At 34.7% G+C, this 6,506-nt stretch overlaps 1 non-coding gene across 1 annotated transcript; it reads left to right on the forward strand.

The window, feature by feature from the left end:
- The first annotated feature begins 936 nt into the window (after positions 1-936).
- Positions 937-1,078, forward strand: MIR7993C (microRNA MIR7993c). The gene has a single exon (NR_127160.1). It is a non-coding gene; the product is annotated as a microRNA MIR7993c (primary transcript).
- The last annotated feature ends 5,428 nt before the right edge of the window (positions 1,079-6,506 follow it).

Genomic DNA, 6,506 nt, shown 5'->3' on the forward strand with positions numbered 1-6,506 from the left:
CTCAGAAATTTCTCAATCTCAGCCCAATTCAAGAATGACATCAAATTCAAGAATACATATCAAGGACATCAACTTTAAAACTCTTTTAGGACGAATTCACACTGAAATAAACGTGTTTGGCACGTGGGTGAACGAACCCAACGCTATGAAAGCCTCACATACCTTATAGGATTAAATCCTTGGCGAAATCCACACGAAAATATACATGAAATTGACGAACTTTGAACTTTTCTTCTCCTTTCTCCTCTTTTCTCTTTTCTCCAAGCCCTAGCGTGAACTTCAACTTTTCTAAACTGGTCTAATTCTGATTAGACCCTAAATTAATTACCAAAAATGAAATAAAACAATTGGTCAAGGAAAAGACTAAAATACCCTTCCAAAATTTGGATTAGACTTTCCTTATCTCAACAAACCAACTTCCAAAGGGCATTTCTCACTCGTACAAACTTGGAACAGTGCAAACTCTGCAGCGTTAAAAAGGTAATTTAACAATTTTTCCTACGGTATCTGGAAACACACCTAAATCATCTTGAGCTAGGAGTTATGGTCATTTGAAGTTGACTAAAAACCCAAACTTAACATATTTCTAGATTTTTTCATTCTTTCCTAAAATGACTATTTCCAATTCTAACTCTTTCTAGTTCTTTCAATTTAGCGAGATGTTACACTAAGCTTGTTTTATTAAATAATAAAAATCTTTTGTACCAATAGAGTACATGAATGTGTATCTTAATGAAGTCTTTGCTGAGTATTTGTTTTAAGGCTTCATACATAGCCACCCTCTTAAACTTCTCAGGATAATCCTTTTAGAAACTCGAACTAAGTCATGTTCCAATTGATGAACACCTCAATGCCTAGTAGAGTGTTCCAATATTAGACACTTTCTATTCATTTGGAAAAAACTTTTACGCGTGTTTTCATTCGTCTATTACGTAGTTAAGTTAACCATATAAAATATGTTCTCCTTTAATTATATGCATCAACCTCAAGTTGAAAATATCTTAAGTTTTTGCGGCTTATTAAGGTGAATGCATAGAATTAAAGGAGATGACATATATTTTATGTGGTTAACTTAACTACCAAATAGACATATGGGAACACACACAAAAAAGAGTTTCAAAATTTAAATCGAAAGTGTCTAATTTAAACACTTAATAGAAGTCGCAGTTTCCAATTAGAACAAAGCTTAGTTCGAGTGTCTAAATGAAATAGCATGGCAAGTTTAAGGGACGAATATGTATAAAGCCTAGTTTTTAAAAATATCTTGAAATGCATGCCATACTGGTCCATGAACTAGTAGAAGTGTATATCTTAATGTAGTCTTTGTTGAGTCTTTATGTTTAGAATATCTTAAATTTCCAGGCTGCTCAATTTTTATATGAAATGGTCAGCTGATATCATTGGCATCAGGGGCGGAGCTACAACCATCGGAGGATGGTCAATGGACCCTCCTTCATCGGATGATTATACTCTATATAATACAATTTTGAACACGCAATTGAATACTCTTAGTGAAATTTGTGATTTTGCCACTAGTTAGGAGTAGATTTGACCGATACTGAATATATCGCAAAGAACAAAATCATTTCTTTTTGTGAAGATTACTACCCCGCGACATGGACACTAAGGTTAGTTTCTTTAGGGAGAAGCGGCAACCTCATTCATTCATTCTAACAACTCATTTCCCTATTTTCTCTAGATCTAGTCTATATAATGATGATGAACGAGACTCTGTTAGTTATAGATGGGCGCGATCAGTGACTTATGATTAAATGTGCACTAATTTTGGTAATATGGACGACTATTAGTACTCGGCCTCAAACAATAGAGACTATTTTGGGCCTTTTCTCAGCTTTCCTCACTGGAACAACAAAAAATCTAGATCCGGCTCCTCTCCATTTCTTTTATCTCCATTTTCCCCAAGTTCTAGCTTGGATTGGAGACACATGTCATAGTTTAGAATTAATGGTTGAGATCTAATTGATTAAAGTAAAATCCTAATCATAGTTATTTACTTCCATATATTTGCTTCTTAAATATAGTTAGAATTAATGGTTGAGATCTAATTTTCACCTTAGTTTTTGTTTTTATTACATAAATGACTATATATGTCTCAAATTTCTTTGTCAAGTTTTGTCAAAGTACTCAAAATCGGTTGATCAAATACGGTATGGATCCCACATCCACACACATGTAGTTTCGACAAGAGTGCGGCAACAAAAGTGAAGAGTTCAAGCAACTTAGGTAGCTGTCACTCAAATGGTGAGATTGTAGTCTCCAAGAGCAATGAAGGCCTAACTAACTTATTTGAATTGCTGATAATCACCATTATTTTGGTAAGTTTCATCTATAACTAATTTAGATTGATATAAGTTCCATACAAGCTTAGAGATTAAGTGGTCTTTTGGTATGCGGGATGAGATAGACGAGGATGTTACGTCGGACTTTACATTGCTAAAAGAAATCCCCTCCAACAAGAAATTCCATGGCAGACTGATAAACCCATGACAGACAAAAAGAAAAAGAAAAAGTAGCTTAATAAAGGAAAAGGAAAAGCAAAAGTAAAAGCAAAAATATTGATTGGTAACTTTGAATAAGTAGTTAACTAACATGCTACTATAACAATTTAATTCACAAGTGTATATATAACTTAATATGTTTCTTCATCCAAAAAAGCATAACATGATTCAAGTATACATTATTAATTCAATTTACTCTATTATAGGAGGTTATTATTCTATTTTTCATGTTACCTTACAAGCTTGATATGATAGATAATAATGTTTCATCCAAAGGACTCACAAGTCCATAATTTGAGTGAATTTGGTAATCAGAAAAATAAATAATGGATCCAATATTGTACAATGTGGCAAAGAACGGCAGGAAATAGATTTTAAATAAATTAGGACCTTCCCTCGAAATTCAATTTTAGGCCATCAAAAGTATTGAACCGCTCATGTCCACTATAATGAGAAATGACACACCTTATAGTGACGAATACAATACTCAAAACAAATACTCTAACTCACTTTAAATTTAAACGCCTTATGATAACATGTTCATTCTCTTTATTTTTCCTCACAAACTATTTTTTCTTACGCACCGACCTCTCACTTCTCTCCACACTTGAGTGTTTTGTGATGTTTATTTATAGTATGTTGCTGAATGTTGCAACTGATGTCATTTGATGACATCATCACTAAAGAAAGAGAGGACCTAGCATTTTTTTTAATGACCGTGGTATTTGGACCTTGATTAATTCTACCCAATACCTATTACCTCCCATAAGGTACCTGCAAATTGCCTTGTATACTTACTTCTATATATTCTAAAAAGAAAGACTCAGCAGAGACTTCACCATTAAGAGTCTAATAGTTTTCCTATTTATTAATGTTTCATCCAGAGAAAACAAAGGACTTACATAAATTTGGATAATAGCCTAAATATGGATTACCTCTTCCATGATGCGTGCAACATCATTACCGAAAAGTTGGTCATTGCAGTCCTGCCCATGATATCTGTGACAAGAAGGATGATGGTGGTGGTACCTATGGACGGAGTCGGAGGGTACTCATGAGGACAGAGCTAGGTGAGATGAAAGAATAGTCAAAAACATTATGAATGCAGCTCAAATGCATTTAGTTGTGGCAACTCTGATAGTGACAGCTACTTGAACCGTTGGTTTTACATTGCTAGGAGGTACTGAAAGCGATACTAATAGCCCTAACAAAGGGTTGGAAATTCTATTAAGGAGAATAACAATCCGTGCATTTGTTGTTTCAGATGTCATCGCCTTAACATTCTCCGTTGCTGCTGTATTCGCCTACTTTTACATTGCAACAATAACAATAGTATCATCTGTACCGGAGTTACAAGTTATTGTCCAGCTTTATAATAACACAACTATATTGCAGCTTCTGTTGATGGCAGCAGGTCTAGTTGCATTTGCAACTGGCATGTATGCTACTTTAGCACATTCAGTTGGTCTTGCCGTTACTATATGTGTTATCAACGACATCTCTTACTATTTGGTCTACTTTATGATTCTTCTTCCTAAAACAAGGCCTAGTGAAAATCGTCTGAACAGATCCTTTGTGTGATCGACAATATAAGATTTCATGATGCAGCTTGCAATGTATTTGGTATTCTTCTGATAAACTTATGTTCTATATATAAACAAACATTTTTTCTCTTCTTCTTATGTGAAGAACTTCATTCATTGAAGATTAAAGTTATCTCCATTAAAGCGTTTGGAACTATATATACATGTACAATTTTGGATAGTGGCTTTAATTTATATGGTGTAGTTCGTCTTTGTATGTGATTACACTTTTTGACTAGAGAAACCAATTTAATGATCCTGCAAACTAAGTGTTTGATTAGATTCTTCATTGGCATCAGAGCATATGTTATTTGTTACCTAGTTATATATTTTATTGTTGAAAATATACTGTTTTCTGATTGTTAGTTGTTTTATATGACTGATGGATATATCCTAACAAAGAATTGATATTTGTTTGAATATTCTGCAAGGAAATAGATTAAATACAACCCTTTCTTTTGATGAATTTTTTTTAAAGATGTCAAGGTGGTAATACCTCTATGTAATTTTGATCAATGAAAAAAAGGAGGATAAAACACTATTGTCCAAATATATTTCTCTTGTTTTCATAACAAAATTTGGCAAAGGAAATATTCTTTGGTGAATATTTGTGCAAGTTTAGTTTATTCTTGTATTGGTTAAGAAAAAATATAAAAAATATGGCAGAGGAATATTAGTGATATAAATGATCAAATATGGCTATGAATGGATCACACTCCCTCTGTTCCATTTTGGTTCTTATGACTTGTTTTTCTTTTTGAATCATAGGTATGCATACGATAATGATAAATTTTGAGAGTAGATCATAATCGATTTTCTTTGTTAAATCCTTGCGAGATCCTTTTATACAAACTGTTGTATAATTATTTCATTACCTGGTTCGTCCTAATCTACAGAAAATTGTGGTATTGATAAGGACATCAAGATGAGTTTCCACAAAACAACAAAAGGATAAGGTGAAAAGTTTGATTGACAATTTGGTTAATCTCTCTCCACAATCCTGATAAGTCTTAATGCTCCCATATGTTTTGATGATCTCCTCACAAGTGCAGGACCCGGTCCTCTGCAGAGTATGCTCGTCCAGGACCATATTCTATACACCTGTAAAGCTGTCCTCATCAGAAGTTGGTGAGGTCGTCAGAGTACTACACCAACCAGAAGGGACGAGGTTGTTTGTCCAATGGGTACTAACTTGATGTTTGATATATTCAAGACAACAAACAACAAATCAGACTCATTCATTCAAAGAGAGATATTCAAACTTCAAAACAACAAGGGACCTAATAGATTGTATTATTGCTTCCTGAATCAGTTGTTACTTTGATTGTTTGTATTTGTGCGTATATTGTAGGAATTGTTTCGCCTGTGATAGAAACATTTCAAACTTCGGTGCATCATTGTAAAAACTTAGTTGTGGGTAACTTAATGTTTTACTACACAGTCTATATTAATCAGTTGGGTTAGTAAAGTGGGCAATGCAGGCACTGCTTTGGCTCATTGGGTGATAGTGGATTACGCAAGATAGAGATTAGTAGGTTAATCTTGTGTGTGTTGTAAACTGGGTTTTACTTTGTCTTGTGAAGTATAGTAAAAGCAGTTTGAAAAGTCCTGTGAGAACAGGTCGTGGTTTTACTCTCTTGAGCAAGGAGGTTTCCACGTAAAGTTGTGTGTACAATCTTTACTTTCAGTACTTATTTGCTTTCTGTCATTGTAATCGTGCTAAGGACAGGGTCCTATCGTAACTAAGTGGACGCATACATTCCAAAAAGTGGTATCAGAGCTTGACTCTTCGATTTGGGTAACACTAAGAAGAGAAAAGATCCTGAAGGAATGGCTGCTCCATCCAACATGGAAGAAGGTCAGTCAACCACCCGACCACCTCGTTTCAATGGACAGTTCTATAGCTGGTGGAAGAATCGCATGCATGACTACATCAATGCTAAAGACACTGAGTTGTGGGATGTAATTCTTCATGGCCTTATATTTCCACGAGAGAGGTAACAGATTGAGAGCTTACTAAGATGGTTCCCGAAACCAGAAAGGAATACAATGAAACAGACAGGAAGAAGATAGAAAAGAACTATACAACGAACAAAATTCTAGTTTGTGGAATCAGCTCTGATGAGTACAATAGAATCTCTGCTTGCGAGACAGCCAAAGAAATGTGGGACTATCTCAAAACAGCCCACGAGGGAACGACACAAGTGAAGGAGTCCAAAGTGGATATGCTTACGACTCAATATGAGAACTTCTGTATGAAGGAAGGTGAAACCATTCACGACATGAACTCAAGATTCACTTCCAGAACCAAAGAACTAATATGCCTTGGTGAGCCTATTCCACCAAGTAAACTAGTTCGAAAGATTCTCGAAGTGCTTCCCAAGTCATGGGAGAGTAAAATGAA

The sequence above is a fragment of the Solanum tuberosum genome, unplaced genomic scaffold, assembly GCF_000226075.1.
Source record: "Solanum tuberosum cultivar DM 1-3 516 R44 unplaced genomic scaffold, SolTub_3.0 scf00252, whole genome shotgun sequence".
In the NCBI taxonomy this organism is placed as follows: domain Eukaryota; kingdom Viridiplantae; phylum Streptophyta; class Magnoliopsida; order Solanales; family Solanaceae; genus Solanum; species Solanum tuberosum.